Here is a 24,952-nt window from a genome sequence, read left to right on the forward strand (position 1 = left end):
CCTATTTATTAGTTTTCAATTTTCCTATATTTCAAAAATTTTGTTTTCTTTTTGGAATGTCTCATATTATTTAATCAAAACACTAATCCTAATTTTTTTTGAAATGGTTATGATATTTGAATCAAAACCCTAATCATATGTTTTTTTTTAGAAATCGCTTCTATTTATTTGAATCAAAACCCTAATCCTGTATTTTGTTTTGGAAATTTCCCCTATTTATCAGTTTTGAATCAACACCATAACCCATGTTTTTTTTCAGAATGTCTACTATTTTTTAATCAAAACCCAAATATTATTTTTTATTATAGTAATGTCTCCTATGTTTCAATCAAAACATGAATCCAATGTTTTCATTTCTTAATGTCTACTATTTTTTAATCAAAATACGAATCCTATGCTTTCCTTTCTTAATGTCTACCATTTTTGAATTAAAACACAAAACTTGTGTTTTCTTTTCGTGATGCCTCTTATTTTTGAATCAAAAACCTATTCTTATGTTTTATTTTTGGAATGCGTACAATTGAAACCCAAATCCTTTGTTTTCTTTTATTAATGTCTCCTATTTTTGAAATTTCATTCAAAACCCTAATCCTATCTTTCAAAATAAGGTTTTCTTTCGGAATGTGTCATATTTTTTTAATCCAAATCCTAATCCTATATTTTCTTTTTGAAATGGCTCCTATTTTCTTTGAATCAAAATCCTAATCCTATCTTTTGTTTGGAAATGTTCCCTATTTATTAGTTTTGAATCAAAACTGTAACCTATATTTTCTTTTTGGAATGTCTACTATTTTTGAATCAAAATCCTAATCCTAGGTTTTTTTTATAATAATGTCCCCTTTGTGTTCTTTTGGTAATGTCTCCTACTCATATTTTTCAATTTAATCATTAATTCTATTTTTTCTTTTCAGAATGTCTCCTATTTATCGGTTTTGAATGAAACCCTAATCCTATGTTTTCTTTTCAAAATGTCTACTATTTTTTAATCAAAACCTTAATTCTATGTTTTCTTATAGTAATGTCTCATATTTTTTAGTCAAAACCCTAATCTTATGTTTTCTTTTGGGAATGTCTGCTATTATTGAATCAAAACAATAATCCAATGTTTTCTTTATGTAATGTCTCATATTTTTTTAGTCAAAACCCTAATCCTATGTTTTTTTTTTTGAAATGGCTTCGATTTTTCAATCAAAACTATAATCTTATGTTTTCTTTTGGGAATGTCTAGTATTTTTTTTTAATCAAAATGCCAATCCTAAGTTTTTTTTAAATGTCCCCTATTTGTCTGTTTTTAATCAAAACACTAATCCTATGTTTTCATATAGTAATGTCTCCTTTTTTCAATTAAACCCCTAATAACATGTTTTTTTTATCCAAATGTCTCATATTTTTTAAATCAAAACTGTAATATGATGTTTTCTTTTAGGAATGCATCTTTTGTAATGTCTCCTATTTTTTAATTGAAATTATAATCTTTTGTTTTCTTTTACCGAATGCCTATTTTTTTTAAACAAACCACTAATTATATGTTTTCTTATAGTAATGTCATCTATTTATTATTCAAAACCATAATCCTATGTTTTCTTTTCAAAATGTATCATATGATTAGGGTTTTTGAATCACATGAGACATTACAAAAACAGAAAAAATATGTTTTGATTAAAAGATTGGAGACATTGCGAAAAGAAAACAAAGGATTAGTGTTTGATTGAAAAATATGAGACATTTGAAAAAGGAAACATTGGATTATTTTTTTCATTAAAAATTAGAAGATTAGGGTTATATTTCAAAATAGGAATGTCTCCTATTAGAATTAGGGTTTTGATTCAAAAAGAGTAGACATTCTAAAATGAAAAAACATAACATTATTGATAAATAGGAGGCATTATGAAAACATTCTAATTAAAACCCTAACCAAAAAAATAGGAGATGCTCCATATTTTTTCAGTTTTTAATCAAAACCAAATTTTATTTTTTATTTTCTGAATGACTACTATATTTGAATCAAAATCATAATCTTATGTTTTATTATAGCAATATGTCCTATTTTTGAATCAAAAACCGTAATCCTATATTTTCTTTTCAGAATGGCTCCTATTTTTGAATGAAAACCTTAATCTTATGTTTTAATGATAGTATTCTCTCCTATTTTTTTTAATCAAGACCCTAATATTATATTATCTTTTACTGAATGTATACTATTTTTGAATCAAAACACTAAACCTATGTTTTCTTTTCGATTGAAAGATACTAGACTATCTGAAAAGAAAACAAATGATTAGGGTTTTGATTCAAAATTGAAAGAAAGAAGGCATTAAAAAAAACATAGGATTATTGTTTTGATAGAAAATATGAGACGAAAATCCATTGTTTCCTTTTCAGAATGGCTACTATTTTTGAATCAAACCCCTGATTTGATGATTTTTTTTTGGGAATGCCGGATATTTTTGAATCAAAACCGTAATAATATGTTTTCATGACCCTAACCCTATGATTTCGTATAGTAATGTCTCCTATTTTTTAATCAAAACCTAGTCATATGTTTTCTTTTCCGAATAGCTACTATTTTTAATGAAACCCCTAATATTATGTTTTCTTTTAGAAATGTCTGATATTTTTGAATCAAAACCATTATCCTATGTTTTCTTTTTAGAATGTCACATATTTTTTAATCAAAACCCAAATCCTAAGTTTTTTTTGGAATGCCTCCTTTTTTTTTTTAATCAAATCCTAATCGAATGTTTTATTTTGAGAATGTGTCCTATTTTTTAATCAAAACAACAATCCAATATTTTAATTTCGTAATGTCTCATATTTTTCAATCAAAGCCGTATTCTTTTGTTTTTAATTTTGAATTAAAATCCGAATCCTATGTTTTATTTTCCTAATCCTATCTTTTGAATCAAGACCCTAATTCTAGTTTTTCTTTTCTTTTCCTATGTCTCCTATCTTTTGTTTTGTAATGCCTGCTTTTTTTAATCAAAACCCTAATCGAAATGTATCCTATTTTTTATTCATAACCCTAATCCTATGTTTTGTTTTTGGAATGTCTCCTATTTTTCAATCAAAATCTTAACCTATGTTTTTCTTTTGGAATGTCTGTTATTTTTCAATGAAAACACTAATCCTATGTTTTCTTTTGGAAATGTTATTGAAAAATATGAGACATTATGAAAAGTTTTGAAATATCTCATATTTTTGAAAAAATGGAGACATTTAAAAAAAAAAAGGCATTACTAATACTATCTTTCAATCAAAACATGAATCCTATGTTTTTTTTTGGAATGCCTCATATTTTTAATCAAAACCCTAATCATATGTTTTTTTTTGGTAAGGTCTCCTATTTGTCAATCAAAAGACTAATTCTATGTTTTCTTTTCGGAATGTCTACTATTTCTTACTCAAACCACTAATCCTATGTTTTTTTTTAATCACTGCTATTTTTGAATAAAAACCCTAAGTTTTTTTTTTTGCAAAATGTCCCCTATTTTTTGTTTTTTAATCAAAACCCTAATCCTATGTTTTCTTATAGTAATGTCTCTTATTTTTCAGTCAAACCACTAATCCTATGTTTTTTTTAAATGTCTACTATTTTTCAATCAAAACTATAATCCTATGTTTTCTTTTTGCAATGCCTACTATGTTTGAATCAAAACTCTAATTCTATGTTTTTTTAGAATGTCTATTATTTTGCAAACAAACCCCGAATTCTATGTTTTCTTTTCTTATTGTCTCCTATTTATCTGTTTTTAATCAAAACTTTAATCCCATATTTTGTTATAATAATGTCTCCTATTTTTCAATCAAAACCCGAATACTTTATTTTATTTTCTGAATGCCTAGTATATTTGTATCAAAAATATTATATTTGAATAAAAAATGTCCCCTATTATTCGGTTTTGATTAAAAACCGAAAAATAGAGTACATTTCCAAAACTAAAGAAAAGATTAGGTTTTCAATTCAAAACTAGGATTGACTCCTATTAGGATTAGGATTTTGATTAAAAAATACTAGACATTGCGAAAAGAAAGCATAACATTACTAATAAATAGAAGAAATTAAGAAAGCATTCCAATTATTTCTGAATGAAAAATAGGAGACATCACTATAAGAAAACATAAGTTAGGGTGTTGATTAAAGCTGATAAGTAGGAGACATTCCGAAAAGAAAAAAATAGGAGGCCTTCTGAAAAGAAACATAGGATTATGGTTTTAATTGAAAAATATTAGCCATTCCCAAAGCAAAACATCAGATTAGGGTTTTTGATTCAATAATAGTAGGGTTTTGATTAGGGTTTTAATTTGAAAATATTATAATCCTATGTTTTTTTTTTTGGGAATGCCTGGCATTTTTGAACTAAAACCCTAATCCTATCTTTGCTTTTCAAAATATCTGTTATTTCTTAATCAAAATAATAATTGTATGTTTCTTTTCGGATTGTCTCATATTGTCGATTAAAACCTTAATCCTATATTTTCTTTTGGAATGTCTCCAATCTTTCAATGAAAACTGGAATCCTATTTTTTATTTCTTAATTTCTCCTATTTACTAGTTTTGAATTAAAACACTGACTTATGTTTTCTTTTAGGAATATCTCCTACTTTTCAATCAAAAGCCAAATCTTTTCTTTTCTTTTCGGAATGTTTGCGATTTTTGAACCAAAACCATAATACTATGTTTTCTTATAGTAATGTCTCATATTTTTAAATCAAAAACCTAATCATATTTTCTTTTTTTAGAATGTCTCTTATTTTTTAATCAAGACCTTAATCCTTTCTTTTCTTTCAGGATTGCCAACTATTTTTTAATCAAAACCCTAATCCTATGTTTTTCTGTATTAATGTCTCCTATTTTTCAAATAAAACCTTAATCATATGTTTTTTTCTTTTCAAAATGTCTCATATTTTTTAATCAAACTAATCCTATGCTTTCTTCTCATAATGCCTACTATTTGTGAATCAAAACATTAATCCCATGTTTTCTTATAACAATGTTTCCTATTTTTCATTCAAAACACTAATCATATGCTTTCTTATAGCAATGTCTCCTATTTTCATTCAAAACGATAATCCTATGTTTTCTTTTCAAAATGTCTTGTATTTCTAAATCAAAACATTAATCCTATGTTTTCCTTTTGCAATGTCAACTATTTTTTTAATCAAAACCATAATCCAATGTTTACTTATAGTAATGTCTCATATTTTTCAATAAAAACCCTAATCCTAATCTGATGTTTTCTTTCCTAAATGTCTCATATTATTGAAAAATGGGGGACATTTCCAAAAGAAACCATTACTAATCCTATCTTTCAATCTAAACCTGAATCCTATGTTTTCTTTTTGAAATGTCTCATAGTTTTCAATCAAACCCCTAATCTAATGTTTCTTTTGGAAATGCCTGCTATTTTGAATAAAAATCCTAATCCTATAATTTTCTTTTTGGAATGCCTCCTATTTTCTTATCAAAACCCTAATCCTATGTCTTCTTTGGTAAATGTATTTTCACGTTTTAATTAAATTTGTAATCCTATGTTCCTAATCCTATATTTTCTTTTCAAAACGTCTCATATTTTTCAATCAAAATGCTATTCCTATATTTTCTTATTTTAATGTCTCCTAATTTTCAATCAAAACAGTAATCCTATATTTTATTTTTGGAATGGATCCTATTTTTCAATCAAAAACCCTAATCCTATGTGTTCTTTTCATTTTAGAGTTTTGATTAAAAAATAGGAGCAATTAAAAAAAATATAGGATTCAGGTTTTGATTGAAAGATAGGAGATATTCTGAAAAGAAAAAACATAGGATTAGGGTTTTGATTGAAAAATATAAGACATTTCGAAAAGAAAAGATATGATTAGGGTTATGATTGAAAAATATGAGATATTATTATAAGAAAACATAAAATTAGGGTTTTGATTGAAACTAAGAGACATTACTATATGAAAACATACGATTATGGTTTGAATTAAAAACCAAAAACTATGGGATTTTGCCAATCAAAATCCTAATCCTAATCTTATGTTTTATTTTGGAATGCCTCCAATTCAAAAATAGGCGACATTCAAGAAAGAAAACATAAGATAAGGGTTTTAATTGAAAAATAAGATGTATTCGAAAAAGAAAACATACGATTTGGTTTTTGAATCAAAACCCTAATCTTATGTTTTTTAGGAAAACATAGGATTTCGTTTTTGAAAGATAGGATTTAGGTTTTGATTGAAAGATAGCAAACATTCTGAAAATAAAATGTATAATTAGGGTTTTCATTCAAAATTGAAAAATCGGAGGCATTCCGAAAAGAAATCATAGGATTAGGGCTTTAATTGAAAAATATGAGACATTTCAAAAAGAAAACATAGGATAAAGGTTTTCATTAAGAACCAAAAAATAAGGGACGTATAAGAAAAACATAGCATTGGAATTTCGATTAAAAAATACCAAATATTCCCAAAAGAAAACATAAGATTGGAATTTTGATTGGAAAATAAGAGCCATTCTGAAAAAGAAAACATAGGATTAGGGTTTTGATTGAAAAATATGAGACATTACTTAAAGAAAAGATTGGATTATTGTTTTTATTCAAAAATAACAGACATGCTCAAAAGAAAACATAAGATTAGGGTTTTGACTAAAAAATATGAGAGATTACTGCAAGAAAACATAGAATTAGGGTTTTCATTAAAAATAGTAGACATTTTGAAAAGAAAAAATGGGATTAAGGTTTCACCCAAAACCGATAAATAAGAGACATTCTGAAAAGAAAAAAAAGAATTAGTGTTTTGATTGAAAAATAGGAATAGGAGCCATTACCAAAAGAATACGTAGGAGACATTATTATAAGAAAACATGGGATTGAGGTTTTGATTCAAAAATAGTAGACATTCCAAAAGAAAACATAAGTTATGGTTTTGATTCAAAACCAATAAATAGGTGACATTTCCAAAACATAAGATAAGCCTCCGACTAGTCCTTGATGCTAACCCCACTTCCGACGTGCCTCCGACTCGTCCTTTATACCCTTAGATGGTGTGGTGAAATTTGATCTTACCCTCATCCAAGTTCTCCCGGTGGAGAAGAAAATCGCCAAACCCAAGATTGGCTGAAACCCTAGAAAAATGGAGTTAAAAGGCTGATTTTAGTCTCAACACGGTCTAAGCACAGTCGTGCTTGGACCGTGTTTCTCGTTAAGATTTCTGAGTGAATCGGCTAAGTGCTCTCTTGAGAAAAACTGGGGAGAAGCATGGTCATGCCGATATCATGCTTGGCTTGAGAGCATCCCCCTGCTTAAATTATCACTAGGTTGCCTCAATGCTAAAATAATCATGGGGATAGAGTACGACTGTGCTCTGCCCATCTGTAACTTGAACACTACGCAAAATCTTCATTCTTTACTTATTTAATCCCAGATTTCACTCCAAATTGCTTTGAGCCCCTGAGTCCTCAACAAAGAACAAATATACCCAGAATAGCACTGAATATACACAAAAGTATTCTAAAGGACAAGTAAAAAAATGAATTGAGGGTACATAAATATGATATGAAATACACTGATCATATACCCCCACACTTGAATTATTTTTTGTTCTCAAGCAATCCCATTGTGCTTAATAAAAGAAAAGATGAGTCCAACACTTTTGATGTCAGAGGAATGGTAACTTCTTAAGCATTGAGGGCACAACGGGAGTTACTTAAAATAAGAATGCTCAATTAAAGGCTACACTTTTGTTTCAAAGACCTTGTATGTGTGCAAACCCTAAATTGAGTACCCCAAAGTCTGAAGGAGTCAACGTAAGACCACATGACTTTAATTTCAACTGAAAATGGTGGATAGTAGCTTCATACAACATAGAGGTATCCTTTTCTCCCGGTAGGTCGTCAAATGTATACTTGTATTTCCCAAAATTCGACTACTCAAGAGTGGCTTTCACTCTTCTAAGGCAATAACTCTTTTTACCATCTTTCTACACAAACATAAATTCATAATTGGACTGGTAGGGCATTCCCATCAAGGAATCTGACTTCCCAGTTATTTTTTACACTAGAAACCTGGTCCTAAGCAAAGGGTTAACATCCTAAAACAAGCAGTTCCATAATTAGGGCAAAGTGATGAAATTTTAGGTCTTTAAAGTAAAAGTGAGTCTACAATTTGGCTCCAATAGTCACTAACACACATGTGTCCCCCTAGGTTTAAGAATTTCTGACAAAACAACATAAATCATCATTAGCAAAGCACTTATCTTTAAAAGCAAGCATGGAACCCTCCCCCACACTTGAATGTTACATTGTCTTCAATGTAATGATGTATGCCATGCATCACAAAAATGGAGAACAAACAATTAAAGAAGGGTTTTTGGGACTTTCCTGAACAAAGAGAGTGATGTCACCGCTCTCAACATGTTTACCATTCATCAAAGTCAAAATTTCTCAAATAAGGAGAGTGATGTTACCGCTCTCTACGTGTTTACCAACTCTAAGCACGCACATAATCCCTGAGAAGAGTGAAAAAACACGAGTGAAGCTCACGAAAATAATTAAAACAAGGACTGAAATAGAATAACTAAAAATAGAGAAACCAAAATGTCAGTGTAGCAGGGGACTCCCTTTGCTAGCTAAAATACAAAGTCAAACAAATAACAAAGAAAAACTGAAAATAAAGACAGAAAACTATAGCAACCGATATCAGAACAGGATGTTCTCGGTCTAGGAATCATCGCTTGAAGGGGAAGAGCAAGCTGCACAATTTTAGCATTGCATTGCAGGCTCCGTCCTAACCATCGAACGCTATTGTGCTCCGCTAGAACAAAGGATCGCCCTCATAGGGGTGTTCGGTAGCCATGTATTTCCATGAGGTAACAAGACCTATCTTTTGTATGCTACGGTAAAAGATAGGGCTAAACCCACCTGCAATGGACATGTGATTCATGCTTCCCAAAATACCCATCCCCTTAATTAGTCGGGTGATATACGAACCAGTAAAGATCGTGTGTGCTCAGGTATCAGTTGCTTGGTGATGGAATGAAGTGGCGACGACGAATCCCATATGGAATGGAGCCTTATCAAACATACTTAATAAGTAATGAAATTCATGAAGAGTAATATTGGCGGTGTAGCGATTTTGACCTATAATGGTGCCACTGAGAAGAGCATGGAAAAATCTAAGTCCAGGCAATGCAAGAAATGAGGCTGTAGTGACACTCGGATTGAAAGTGCAACCATAATTACATAACCGTCTCCAACAGGCTGATTGGGTTCCCAAGTGGATGCGAGGAAAGTAGGTTGCGATATTCCTCTATCAAGGTGTAATCCTGATCATAAATACCCATGAAGAGAGCGAACTTTGTGTAAATCAGATGATAGTCCTGCCCCTTGAGTTGGAAGTGAATGGCATGGGCTTCGTCCGAAACATCACGGTCTCGAAGCCTCTCAAAGGTGGTAAGGAACTCAAATGTTAATTCACGATAGGCTGGCTCATTGATGGTAAGAACCTTACGCCAGGCTCCAATATTTACAAGTTGTTCGACATCTTCCCTTAACCCGTCCATGTGCAATGCCTGCTACTTAATGGTAAGTAGAGTCCCGAATTTCTACTGATAGAGCCAAGAATAACTTTCTTGATGAACCTGCGATTTGAGATGTGTCTGCATCTTCCTGTGATTTGACCCAGTTGGTGTTTATTTCATTTACATTGTCTGTAAAAGAAAATAGCTTTATTAGTCTAGGAATGTGAGAATTAGGAGAGACATGGTTGTGCTATGAGCATATAGACCATGTTCTTCCTGGGAATAGGAGCATGCTTCTACTCTCAGAGAAGCCAGACAAAACAATGAACATGAGTGTGCTCTAGGGCGAGCACGACCGTACTTCAGGTGACTATTGTCCTGGAAAATTCTTTACTACTCAAACTCAAGAACTCAAAAATTTCAAAGCTAATCAGTAAGAATTAGCATGAAGAAGGGAAACAAGCATTAAACCAAGAAAATGGGAATAAAAAATTCTAGATGAGTGCAATGGAAAATGAACGGCGGTTTACCAGATTCAAAGGAGATAATGTGGAAGATGAGGACCAAACATGAAAAAATTTAAAGCATGAGGGAAGGAGGTGGAAGGTCGGGAATCACAGTGAAAGGGCGTGACCGGCGATGGCTAGGTTTTTGAAAAAAAAAGGTGGGTGCCAAAGAGTTGCACCCCAGCACGGCCAGAGTTATAGTAAGGCAAACTAGGATAAACACAATCATGCTCTAAGCGTGTCTATCACCCTGATTATTTCAAGAAAATGTCCCAAAATATTTGTGGGCATGACACCATCGTGCAGAGTGCACGACAACCATCCAGACCTTCCTATCACACAAGTGCTCAGCCCCTGCTCGCCGTGGAATGCTTCAAAAAGTAAAGCCAAAGAAAATCTCTAGCTCAAGTAGGGTGTGTTCTGCCCGTGCTTAGCCTGAAAATTTCTAAGGCAAATGTTTTCCCCTTCTATGATAAATCAATGGAACACAAGATAAAATGTAAAATAATGCCAACGCACCTAATGAAAACAAAGACACACAAAGAAACCGCAATTAAAGCAAACCACAGCAAAAAATGATGATACATACAGAAAAAAACGACGAAAATAAGATAACACAAACAAAAGACAAACACAACAGATTTTGTTGCCTCCCAAGAAGCGCTTGTTCAACATCACTAGTTTGATGTACCTGTTCATCCGGTTGATTCATGAAGTAAAAATGCACCACCAAATGTGGGAGAAGAATATTCCTCTCTTATTGCATAGTGCTTCACTCAGTGCCTATTGACCTTAAAAGTTCCCTTAGTGGGGTAAGAGATTTCAACCGCACCATGAGGAAATGTCTGCATTATCATGTAGGGTCCTGACCAATGAGACTTAAGTTTTCAGGGAAAAGCTTCAATCTTGAGTTGGAAAGGAGAGCCTGACTCCCGACTTGAAATTGCTTATCCTTCTTGAGTTGGTCATCACGAATTCTTCTTGTATTCTCCTTGTACAATAATGTATTTTCATAAGCATTTAGTTTATGCTCCTATAACTCATTCAATGAGGAAATGTCGGCGTGATCATGTAGGGTCTTGACCAAGATTGGCTTAAATCCTAGTAATCGTTAGTTAAAAGGCTAACTTCGGGAACGACACGGTCTAAGCATGGTCATGGTTGGACCATGTTTTTCGTTGAGATTTTTGAGTGAATCTCCTGAGTGCTCACTTGAGAAAATTAGGAGGAGGAGCATGGTCATGGTGAGATTGTGCTTGGCTAGAAGCACCCCCTGCTTGAATTATCACTAGGTCATCTCTAGGTTAAAATAATCAAGGGGACAGAGCATGACCGTGCTGTGGCCGTGTGTAACTTGAGCACTAAGCAAAATCTTCATTCTTTGTTTGTTTAATCCCTGATTTCACTCCAAATTACTTTGAACCCTTGAGTCTTGCACAAAGAACAAATATACCCAAAATAGCACCGAATATACACAAAAGTATGCTAAAGAACAAGTAAAAGAATGAATTGAGGGTACATAAATATGATATTAAATGCATTCATCACATTCCCAAAAGAAAACATAGGATTAGAGTTTTGACAAAAAACCAAAAAATAGGGGACATCTCCTATCTTTTTTTTTTAGGGTTTTATTCGGAATGTTTTCTTAATGTCTCCTATTTATCAGTAATGTTATATTTTCTTTTTATAATGTCTACTATTTTTGAATCAAAACCCTAATCATAATATTAGTCATTCCTAATTTAAAATTTTAACCCTGATCTGCTAATTTTTAATCAAAACCCTAATCCGATATTTTCTTTCCGGAATGTCTCATATTTTTCAATCGAAACTCTAATATTATTTTTTTTGGGGAATGCCTCCTATTTTTCAATTTTAAATCAACCCCTAATCTCATGTTTTCTTTTCTCATATTTTTTCAAAAATATGAGAAAACAGTGACATTTTGAAAAGAATAGCAGACATCAACTCTTTTTTCTTATAGTAATGTCCCCTATTTTTCAATTAAAACTCTAATCCTATGTTTTCTTTTTGAAATGTCTCATATTTTTCAATAAAAAATCTAACTATGTTTTCCTTTTGGAATGCCACCTATTGTTTTTCGGAATATCTCCTTTCTTTCAATCAAAACGTATGGTTTCTTTCGGAATATCTCATATAATTCAAAATTCCCAATCATATGAGACATTCTGAAAAAAACAAAGTATAAGGGTTTTGAATAAAAAATAGGAGACATTAATATAAGGAAACATGGGATTAAATTTTTGATTCAAAAATATTAGACATCAGTAAAATGAAACATAAGATTTGGGTTTTTATTGAAAAATAGAAGACATTACTAAGGAGACATTATGAATAGCAAACATTGGATTAGGGTTTTGATTAAAAAATTATGAGACATTTATAAAAGAAAACATAGGATTAGGGTTTTGATTGAAAAATTGGAGATATTACTATAACAAAATAAGGGAAATTTCCAAAACAAAATATAGGATTAGGTTTAAGTTTCAAAAATAGCAGACATTGTAAAAAGAAAACAAAAGATTAAAGTTTTGATTGAAAATTAGGAACCATTCCAAAAACAAAACATAGGGCTAGCGTTTTGATTGAAAAATATGGGACATTGCGAAAAGAAAATATAGGATTATTGTTTCAATTCGAAAATAGCAGACATTCCCAAAAAAAAAATATAATATTAAGAATTTGATTGAAATAAAATGAGGCATTACTATAAGAAAACATAATATTAGGGTTTTGATTAAAAAAATTGTACACATTTGGAAAAGAAAACATTGGATTAACATAGGATTATGGTTTGGATTAAAACATAGGTGGCATTATAAAAAGAGATTTAGGATTGGGGTTTTGATTAAAAATATGAGACATTCCGAAAAGAAAACCTTATTTTTGAAAAATAGGATTAGGGTTTTGATTGAAAATTGATAAATAGGAGACACTAAGAAAAGATAACATAGGATACGCTTTTTAATTGAAAGTTAGGAGACATTCCAGTAGGATTAGGCTTTTGATTAAAAAATAGGAGCCATTACGAAAAGAAAACATAAGATTGGGTTTTTGATCCAAAAATAATTGACATTAAGAGAAGAAAAAATAGGATTAGGGTTTTGATTAAAAATTAGTAGACATTAAGAAAGGAAAACATTGGATTCTGGTTTTTATTTAAAGATAGGAGACATTACTATAAGAAAATATAAGATTAGGGTTTTGATTGAAAAATAATAGACATTCCGAAAAGATAACATAGGTTTGGGTTTTGATTCAAAACTGATAAATAGTGTATATTTAAAAAAACAAAAGATAGGATTAGGGTTTTGATTAAAAAAATAGTTGCCATTTCAGAAAGAAAACATAGGCTTAGGGTATTTTTTTCAAATATAGTAGACATTCCAAAAAAAAACATGGGGTTAGGGTTTTGATTTAAACATATGAAACATTCTGAAAAGAGAGGCCTAGTTTTGAAAGATAGGATTAGGGTTTTGATTGAAAACTTATAAATAGGAGAGAATAAGAAAAGAAAACAAAGGATTCAGTCTTTGGTTTAAAGAAAGGAGACATTGCAAAAAAAAAACATAGGATAAGAATTTTGAATGAAAAATAGGTGACATTACTATAAGAAAACATTTGTTTAGGGTTTTGATTAAAAATAGAAGACATTCCAAAAAGAAAAGAAAGGATTAGTGTTTTGATTAAAAAATTAGAGACATTCTAGAAAGATAGTAGGGATTCCAAAAAAGAAAACTTAGGATTATGATTTCAGAATATCCCCTAATATGAAAAAAAACATGGGATTAGTGTTTTGATTGAAAATATAAGACATTATGAAAAAAAAAAATAGGCAAAGATTCATGAAACAAAATGTAGGATTAGGCTTTTGATTCAAAAAAATAAGACATTCTGAAAAGAAATCATTGGATTACGGTTTTAATTCAGAAAAAATATAATTAGTTTTTTTATTAAAAACTAAAAAATCGGAGACGTTAAGAAAACAAAACAGATGATTAGGGGTTTGATTGAAAGATTGGAGACATCCTGAAAAAAACATAGGATTAGGGTTTTGGTTCAGATATAGTAGGCATCTCAAAAGAAAAATATAGGATTAGGATTTTGATTGAAAAGTAGGAAACATTACTATAAGAAAACATATGATTGGGTTTTAATTGAAAAATAGCAAACATTGCAAAAAAAAAACATAAGATTAGTGTTTTGATTAAAAAATAGGAGGCATTCCGAAAATAAAACATAGGTTAGGGTTTTGATTAAAATCTACTATATAGGAAACATTAAGAAAAGAAGATATAGGATTCGGATTTTGATTGAAAGATAGCAAACATTCTGAAAAGAAAAACATAGGTTTTGTGTTTTGATTCAAATATAGTAGGCATTCTAAAGAGAAAAATAGGATTAGGGTTTTGATTGAGACATTACAATAAGAAAACATAGAATTATGATTTTGATTGAAAAATAGTAGAGATTGTGAAAATAAAAGATAGGATTAGTGTTTTGATTCAAGAATATCAGGCATTAGGAAAAGAAAAGATAAGATTAGGATTTTTATTCAAAAATAGTATTAATTAAAAAAAAACATAGGATTCGGGTTTTGATTCAAGAATTGTATACATTAAGAAAAGAAAACAAATGATTTGTGTTTTGATTGAAAGATATTAGACATTACCATAAGAAACATAGAATTATGGTTTTGATTGAAAAATAGTAGACATTCCAAAAAGAAAAAGCTAGGTTAAGGTTTTGATTCAAAATTAATAAATAGGGGACATTTACAAAACAAAAAGATACCGTCAGGGTTTCATGTCCAAAGACCATTGAACAATTAGTGAAAATAAAAATAGTGTGTTTGAGTGTGTGTAGTAGCCACTCAAAAACCTCGGATTATTGTTTTGATTAAAATTTTTGAGACATTAGAAAAGAAACCTTATAAGATATATATTGAGGTTTTTGATTGAAAACTGATAAATATGAGACATTAAGAAAAGAAAACTATGGATTCCGGTTTTGATTGAAAGATAGGAGACATTCTGAAAAGAAAACATAGGATTAGGGTTTTGATTCAAAGATAGTAGGCATTCCTAAAAAAAAACATAAGATTATGGTTTTGATTGGAAAATGCTAGAGATTACTATAAGAAAACATAGAACTAGGGTTTTGATTTACAAATAGTAGACATTCCCAAAAGAAAACACAAGATTGGGGTTTTGATGAAAATAGCAAACATTCTGAAAACGAAAGAAAGTATTAAGTTTTTGATTTAAAAATAGGAGACATTCCGAAAGCGGTGGAGAGGCATTCCGAGAAAACATAAGATTAGGTCACGGACTGCTAACACGAAAACCTGTGAAAGGAGATTATGTGCACCTAGAGGAGATATGAGGGTAGAAACAAAATGTAGTGAGATTCCTAAAACAAAAAGATATCTAATTGTTTTAATTAAAACAGACATTGCCAAAAATATAGTAGTATGAGATTCTGAAAATAAAACATAGACGTTAGTAGTTTTCATTTCAGTAATAGTAAGACATTACCAGCACAAAGCTGATAGACGCGTTTTCGATTCATAAAATATTAGACATTGGCGGTAGTGCTGAAAAGATATATAGGATTGTGCGCTTGTGATCTCAAAACTCGAAGACATTCACATGTGATTGCCGCTTTTTATTCAAAATATAGTGGCATTGCGAAGGAAGTTGATACGATATGATGGCTTGATTTATATTAGAAATTTAGAAAAAGAAAACAAAGGATCTCAGAATTCTTATTGCAAAACAGTAGTACATTAAGAAATATATCACATGGATTCTGGATCTTTGATTAGAACGAGTAAGACATTACTATAAAAACACGCCGATTAGGGTTTTCGATACGTAATAGTGGACATTTTCGACTCCACATAGCGTTAGGGTTTTGATCTGTACATGATGACAAATAAGGGCACATCCCTCAAAACAAAATATAATATATATGGGTCTCGACTATAGGAGCCACTTCCTAGAAAAGAGGATTAGGGTTTGATTCAATTATAGTACGCATTCCAAAAAAAACATAATATTAGGGTTTTGACAGAAAAATAGGAGAAATTACTAAATAGGCATACTGATAATCGTCGGTTTTAAAATATAAAGTGTATTGTTAAAAGAAAACATGTATAGGGTAAGCAGCGATTTTGATTACACAAACATTTCTCAAAAGAAAAACATAGGACGTGGGATTTTGATCGAAAAGTAGGAGACATTACTATGTAAAGTTAGTAAATGTACAGGATTTGGGTCTTAAATGAAAAATTTGAGTACATTATAAAGATAAGCTTTTGATTATAGGAGGCATTCTAAATGTAGGATTAGGGCTCGATTATACGAGACATCTCCTGCTAAAGAAAACCTTGGATTAATGTCAGATTCAAAACTATATATACGTAGGATTTTGGGCATCCTGACTACATATAGTAGGCATCTCAGAAAGAAAACATAGGATTGAGCCCATTGAAAACTAATCCTATGTTTCCTAATGTCTTCCAGAGCATCAAGAATGTTAGAGATAACATGGAGACATTCCTAAAGAAATAGAAAGGATTTGGCTTTGTAGTGGGTGACATTCAAAAGAGGGTCGTAGTTAGGGTTTTGGATCTAAACTCCGTACTTTAACGACACTACAGAGAAACATACGGCTAGGGTGATTGAAAAACATGCAGAGTGCATTTCAAAACAGAAATCATAATACTCTATGTTCTTGAAATAAAATTTCTAATCCCATGTCTTTCTAAAAACATAGGATTCTTGTTTTTATTGAAGATAGTGCACATTCAAATCAAGAAAAGGTATCTGACTAGTTTCGATTATTAGGAAACATTCTCAAAGAAAGAGATAGATTTGGGTCTGATTGACGAGGCATTCTCGACAGAGAACAAACTAGTGAGGGTTTTTGATTCAATATTGAAAACCCAGGACACATTCTCTTCAGACATAGGATTCAGTTTTGTAAACGAGAATCGTGTGTTTGATCGAAAGATAGAAGATTCTCGAAAGAAAACATGTGATTAGTGGTTTTGTTCTGTAAACATAGTAGGTATTCTGACACAGACATTTCATAATAGCCGTGAGCTCCTTTATTTGAGAAATGTCTCATATTTTTCAGTCAAAACCCTAATCTTATGTTTTCTTTTCAAAATACCAACTGTTTTTAAATCAAAACCCTAGTTTTATATTTTCTTGTCGGAATGTCTCCTATCTTTCAATAAAAATCCAAATCTTATGTTTTCTTCTCAAATTTTCTCCTATCATTTAATTAAAACATAAATCCTATATTTTCTTTTCTTAATGTCTCCAATTTATTAGCATTGAATCAAAACCCTAATACTATGTTTTCTTTTTCAAATGTTTGCTATTTTTTAATCAAAATCTTAATCCTATGTTTTCTTACGGAAATGTCCCCTATTTTTCGGTTTTTAATCAAAACACTAATCCTATGTTTTCTTATAGTAGTGTCTCCTATTTTTCAATCAAAATCCTAATACTATGTTTTTTTGAAAAATATGTTTTCTTTTTGGAATGTGTACTATTGTTCAGTTTTCAATAAAAAGCCTTATACTTTGTTTTCTTTTTAGAATGTCTACTATTTTTGAATCAAAACTATAATCCTCTATTTTCTTTTCAGAATGTCACCTATTTCTCAATCAAAATGCTAATCCTGTGTTTTTCGTTTTGAAATCTCTACTAATTTTGAATGAAAATACTTATCCTATAATTTCTTATAGCAATGTGTACTATTTTTCATTCAAAATCCTAATCCTTTTTTTTCTTTTTAAAATGCCTACTATATTTAAATCAAAAACCTCATCCTATTTTTTTCTTTTCAGAATGTCTACTATATCGAATAAAAATGTCCTTATTTTTTGGTTTTCATTCAAAATTGAAAAATAGGGGACATTTCCAAAACTAATGATCAGATTAGGGGTTTTAATTTAAAAATAGGAGTGGCTCCTATTTGGATTAGGATTTTGATTCAAAAGTAGTAGACATTCTTAAAGAAAATATAACATTACCTGACAACAGGGAAACGATGAGAAACATGCCTCCGGGATCATTTCTCGGAACGACAGTGAGGAGACATTACTTTCAAGAAAACATAGGTTGCTCATGTTTATCCAAAAGCTGATAACAGTGAGACATTATGAAAAGAAAATATTACTCCACATTCAGAAAACATGAGGCTCGAATTTTGATTGATATGAGACATTACGCTGAAGAAACATCGATCAGTGGTTTTGATTAAACGAATAGTAAATTAGATAGTATTAGGATTTTTGATTTAAGAAAAGTGACGTATGTGCTCAAAACTTATCACGATTATTGTTTTGATTATAGTATGTTTCGATAAGGGTTTCAATTTGGGAATGTCCCATCTTATGCTCGGTATACGCCGCTTATAGAATCCAAAACAATAATTCTATGTTTTCTTTTGAAAATGTCTACTACTTTACAATCAAAACAATGATCATATATTTTTGTTTAGGAATGTCTCACGTTTTCAATCAAAACCCTAATCCTATGCTTTCTTTTGGAATATCTCCTATCTTTCAATCAAATCCAGATTCCTATGTTTTCTTTTCTTCATATCTCCCTATTTGCTCGAGCTCGACTCACCCCAACCTACGCTTTTTCTTTTTCGACGATCATACGATGTATCAACCAAAAACCTTATCAATATTTGCTCTTTCTGCAATGTCGCTGCTTTTCGAATCAAACCTAATCTTTTCTTATCTTTTCCGAATGTCTACTATTTTTGAATCAAAACCCTATTCCTATGTTTTTTTTATAGTAACGGCTCCTATTTTTCAATTAAAACTCTAATCCTATTTTTCCTTTTCAAATTGTCTCATAATTTTCAATCAAAACACTTATCCTATGTTTTCTTATAGTAACGTCTCCTACTTTTCAATCAAAACTCTAATCCTATATTTTCTTTTCAAATTGTCTCATATTTTTCACTCAAAACAATACTTCTATGTTTTCTTATAGTAATGTTTCCATTTATTCATCCAAAACTCTAATCCTACGTAAATCGCTCATATCGATCAAAACCGTAAAGTCTATCGCTTTTATTTTCGAACGTCTCACAATCTGACCTCAAAATCCTAATCCAACGCTTTTCTTTACAAGTAACGTCCCCTATCAGGTAAAACCCTATCTCTTATGTTTTCTTTTTCAAATGTCTCATATTTTTTAAAGAAAGGAGACATTTCAAACAGAAAGCATTACTAATCCTATCCATCAATCAAAACCCAAATCTTATGTTTTTTTTCGAAATTTCTTATATTTTTCAATCAAAATACTAATCTTATGCTATTTTTGAATAAAAAACTTAGTCCTATGTTCTATTTTTAGAATGCTTCATATTTTTTTAATCAAAATCCTAAGCTTATGTTTTCTTTTGGAAATGTCTGCTATTTTTGAATCAAAACCCATACCCTATGTTTTTCTTTTGGAAATGTCCTATATTTTTCTGTTTTTAGTCAAAGCCTTAATCTATATTTTCTATCATATTGTCTCATATTTTTCAAACAAAATCGTAATCCTTTGTTCCATTTTTGAAATGTCTCATATTTTTCAATCAAAACACTAATCCTATGTATTCTTTTCCTAGTGCCTCCTATTTTTGAATAAAAATCCTAATCCGATGTTTTCTTTTCAGAATGACTAATCCATATGATGTTTTTTTTAATCAAAACTATAATCCTAATTTTTTTTTGGAATGATTCATATTTTTTAATCAAAACACTAATCTTATGTTTCTTTTCGTAATGTCTGCTATTTTTTAATCAAAAAAATAATCCTATGCTTTTCTTTTACTAGTGTCTAATATTTTTAGTCAAAATCCAAATCCTATGCTTTTTCTTTTCAATATGTTTCCTATTTTCCAACTAAACACTAATCCTATGTTTTCTTTTCAGTATGTCATCTAAATATCGGTTTTCAATCAAAAACCTAATCCTAATATTTCTTCTGAGAATTCTTCCTGTTTTGAATCAAAACTCTAATCTTATGTTTCCTTTTAGGAATGCCTGCTATTTTTGAAGCAAAACAATAATTATATATTTTTCTTTTCAAAATGTCTTACATTTTTTAATCAAATTTAGGAATACCTCCTAGTTTTTAATCAAAACCCTTACCTTATATTTTCCTTTAGAAATATCTACTATTTTTAAGTCAAAACCCTAACCCTATGTTTTCTTATAGTAATGCATGATATGTCAAAGTCCCTAATCCTATGTTTTCTACCAATCTACCAATCATGTTTTCTTTTATAGTACTGTCTTCTGTTCGAAATAGCTCAATCGTATGTTTCTTTTCGAATACCGTATCAATAAAACCTAATCCTTTCTTTTTCTGGACGCCTTCTATAACCAAAACCCCAATCCTATGCTTTCTTATAAGAATGTCTCATATTTTTCAATCAAGCTTAGCGTATGTTTTCTTTTGAATACGCCTCCTATTTTTCGTTTAAATCCTAAGGCTGGTGTTTTCTTTTTCTGGAATGTAAATGGCTATGAGTTTCTCGTAATCAAAACCTTAATACTTTGATTTCTTTTCTTAATGTATAACTGAAAACCTAATCCTATCACTGCCCTTATATGTCTCCTATTTTTAAATCAACATCCCATTCTTATGTTTTCTTTTCAAAATATCTCATATTTTTCAATCAAAGAAAACACTACGCGCGATAGGTTTTGTTTCGTCACGTCTACACTAATTGAATGAAAACCCTAATCCTATGTTTTCTTTTCCAAATGTCTCTATTTACGCTTAAACACGCTTATCGCTTTTCTTTTTCTTCTATTGTGCGCTTAATTAAAAAGCTAATCATATGTTTTCTTATAGTTACGTCTACTATTTCTCAGTAAAAACTCTAATCCTATTTTTTCTTTTCAAAATGTTTCATACTTTTCAATGAAAAGCCTAATCCTATATTTTCTTATAGTAATGTCTCCTATTTTTACTCAAAACAATACTCCTATGTTTTCTTATAGTAATGTTTCCTTTTATTCATCCAAAACCCTAATTGTATGTTTTTTTTTTGAAATGTCTTATATTTTCCAATCAAAACCCAAAACCAATGTTTTCTTTTTAGAATGTCTACTATTTTTGACTCAAAACACTAATCCAATATTTTCTTATAGTAGTGTCTCCTATTTTTCAATCAAAACCCAAAATCCTAACCTTATTTTTTTTTTCCCAAATGTCTCATATTTTTTAAAGAAAGGAGATATTTCCAAAAGAAACATTACTAGTATCAATCAAAACCCAAATCTTATGTTTTGTTTTCAAAATTTCTCATATTTTTCAATCGAAACACTAATGTTATGTTATTTTTGAATAAAAAACCTAGTCCTATATTCTCTTTTTGGAATGCTTCCTATTTTTTAATCAAAATCCTAAGCTTATTTTTTCTTTTGGAATTGTCTGCTATTTTTCAATCAAAACCCAAATCCTATGTGTTTCTTTTGGAATTGTCCCATATTATTTTGTTTTTAATCAAAACCCTAATCCTATATTTTCTATAGTATTGTCTCATATTTTTCAATCAAAATACTAATCCTATGTATTCTTTTCTTAATGCCTCCTATTTTTGAATAAAAATCCTAATCCGATGTTTTCTTTTTTGAATGCCTAATCCATGTGATGTTTTTATAATCAAAACTATAATCTTAAGTTTTTTTTAATAACTCATATTTTTTAATCAAAACCCTAATCTTATGTTTTTTTTTCATAATGTCTGCTATTTGTTAGTCAAAATAATAATCCAATGTTTTCTTTTACTAGTGTCTCATATTTTTAGTCAAAATCCTAATCCTATGTTTTTTCATTTCAATATGTCACCTATTTTTCAACTGAACACTAATCATGTGTTTTCTTTTTAGTATGTCACCTAAATATCGTTTTTCAATCAAAAACCTATTCCAATCATTTCTTCTCAGAAGTCCTCCTATTTTGAATCAAAACCCAAATATTATGTTTTCTTTTACGAATGTCTGCTATTTTTGAATCAAAACCAAAATATTATCTTACATTTTTTTAATCAAATTTTGGAATACCTCCTAGTTTTTAATCAAAACCCATACCTTATGTTTTCATTTAGGAATGTCTGCTATTTTTAAATCAAACCCTAATAATATATTTTCTTATAGTAATGTGTCCTATTTTTATATCAAATCCTTAATCCTATGTTTTTTTGTACTAATTTCTAATAATCCCATGTTTTCTTATAGTAATGTCTCCTATTTTTCAATCAAAATCCTAATCCTATTTTTCCTTTCGGAATGGCTTGTATTTTTCAATAAAAAACCTAATCCTTTTTTTTTTGAATGCGTTCTATTTCTTAATCAAAACCTTAATCTTATGCTTTCTTACACTAATGTCTCATAATTTTCAATTAAAACCTTAACGTATGTTTTCTTTTCGGAATGCATCCTATTTTTCATTCAAAATCCTAATGTTATGTTTTCTTTTTGGAATGTAGCCTATTTTTTTAGTTTTGAATCAAAACCTTAATACTTTGTTTTATTTTCTTAAAGTCTTATTTTTTAATCAAAAACCTAATCCTATGTTTTCTTTTCTTAAAGTCTTATTTTTTAATAAAAAACCTAATCCTATGTTTTCTTATAGTAATGTCTCCTATTTTTAAATCAAAACCCTATTCCTATATTTTCTTTTCGAAATATCTCATATTTTTAAAATCAAAACCCTGGTCTTATGTTTTGTTCGGCATGCCTACTAATTTTTGAATGAAAACCCTAATCCTATGTTTTCTTTTCCAAATGTCTACTATTTCGGAAACGAAACGCGAATCCTATGTTTTCGTTTCTTCTATTAATCAGTTTTTAATAAAAAAAAAAGCTAATATTATGTTTTCTTATAGTTATTGTTTCAAAATGCATACTATATTCGAACCAAAAATACTAGATTTGAATAAAAAAATGTCTCCTATTTTTTTGTTTTGATTGAAAACCAGAAAATAGGAGACATTTCCAAAACAAAAGATAAGATTAAGGTTTTAATTCAAAAATATTAATGACACACAGTAAAATTAGGATATTGATTCAAAAGTCATTGACATTTCAAAAAGAAAACATAACATTACAGATAAATAGGAGACATTAAAAAAACATTCCAATTATTAAGTAATGAAAAATAAGAGATATTACCATAAGAAAAGACAGAGGTTAGGGCTTTGATTCAAAATTGATAAATAGGAGACATTTCTAAACAAAAAAATAGGAGGCATTATGAAAAGAAAACGTAGGATTAGTGTTTTGTTTGAAAAATTTGAGACATTCCAAAAAAAAAAAATACTAGATTAGGGTTTTAATTAATATTTAACAGAGATTCCCAAAAAAAAAATATTGGATTAGGATTTTGATTTTTAAAAAAATGAAACAATCCGAGAAGAAAACAAAGGATTAATGTATTAATTCAAAAATAGTAGGGCTTTGATTAGGGTTTTAATTTGGAAATGTCCTAATTTTGAATCAAAACCATAATCCTATGTTTTCTTTTTGAAATGTCTGCTATTTTTGAATCAAAACAATAATCGTATGTTTTCTTTTGGGAATGTCTCATACTTTTCAATCAAACCCCTAATCCTATGTTTTCTTTTCTTATTGTCTCCAATTTCTCAGTTTTGAATCAAAACCCTAACATATATTTTCTTTTCCGAATGTCTCCTATTTTTCAATTAAAAACCTATTTTTTTCTTTTCATTTCAGAATATCTGCTATTTTTAATCAACACCCTAAAACTATGTTTTCTTATAATAATGCCTCATATTTTCTTATCGGAATGTCTCTTATTTTTGAATCAAAATCCTAATCCTTTCTTTTCTTTTCGGAATATCTAATTTTTTAATCAAAACAATAATCCTATGTTTTCTTCTAGCAATGTCTCCTATTTTTCAGTCAAAACTCTAATAATATGTTTTCTTTTCGAAATGTCTCATATTTTTCAACAAAACCCTAATCCTATGTTTTCTTATATTAATGTCTCCTATTTTTCATTCAAAACCCTACTCCTATGTTTTCTTATAGTAATGTCTCCTATTTTCCAAACAAAACCCAAATTCTATGTTTTTTTAAATGTCCATATTTTTCAATGAAAATGCTAATCCAATGTTTACTTTTTATAACGTCTCCTATTTTTCAATCAAAACGCTAATTTTGTGGTTTCTTTTAAAATGGCTCATATATTTGAAAAAAAGGATCCAAGAGAAAACATTACTAATCTTATTCTTCAATCAAAACCAAAATAATATGTTTTCTTTTCAAAATGTCACATGTTTTTCAGTTAAAACTGTAATCTTATGTTTCTTTTTAGAATGTCTGCTATTTTTAACAAAAAACCTAATCCTAATTTTTCTCTTCTTAATGCTTCCTATTTTTTAAATCAAAACACTAATCTTATGTTTTCTTTTTAAAATGCCTGTGACTTTTGAATCAAAACCCAAATCCTATGTTTTTTTTTATGGAAATGACCACTATTTTTAATTTTTAATTAAAACCCTAATTCTATGTTTTTTCTTATAATAATGGCTCATATTTTTCAATCAAAACCCTAACCCTATGTTTTCTTTTTAAAATGAATCATATTTTCAATCAAAACCCTAATCCTATGTTTTCTTTTTGTAATGCCTCATATTTTGAATAAAAATCCTAATCCTATGTTTAGTTTTTAGAATGCCTCCTATTCTTGATTCAAAACCCAAATCTTATGTTTTTCTTTTGGGAATGTCTGCTATTTTTTTATCAAAAAATAATCGTATATTTTCTTTTTGAAATGTCATATATTTTTTTAATAAAAACCCTAATCCTAAGTTTTTTTTGGAATGCCTCTTACTTTTTAATCAAAACCCTAATATTA

This window comes from Dioscorea cayenensis, chromosome 11 (assembly GCF_009730915.1).
Source record: "Dioscorea cayenensis subsp. rotundata cultivar TDr96_F1 chromosome 11, TDr96_F1_v2_PseudoChromosome.rev07_lg8_w22 25.fasta, whole genome shotgun sequence".
In the NCBI taxonomy this organism is placed as follows: Eukaryota; Viridiplantae; Streptophyta; class Magnoliopsida; order Dioscoreales; family Dioscoreaceae; genus Dioscorea; species Dioscorea cayenensis.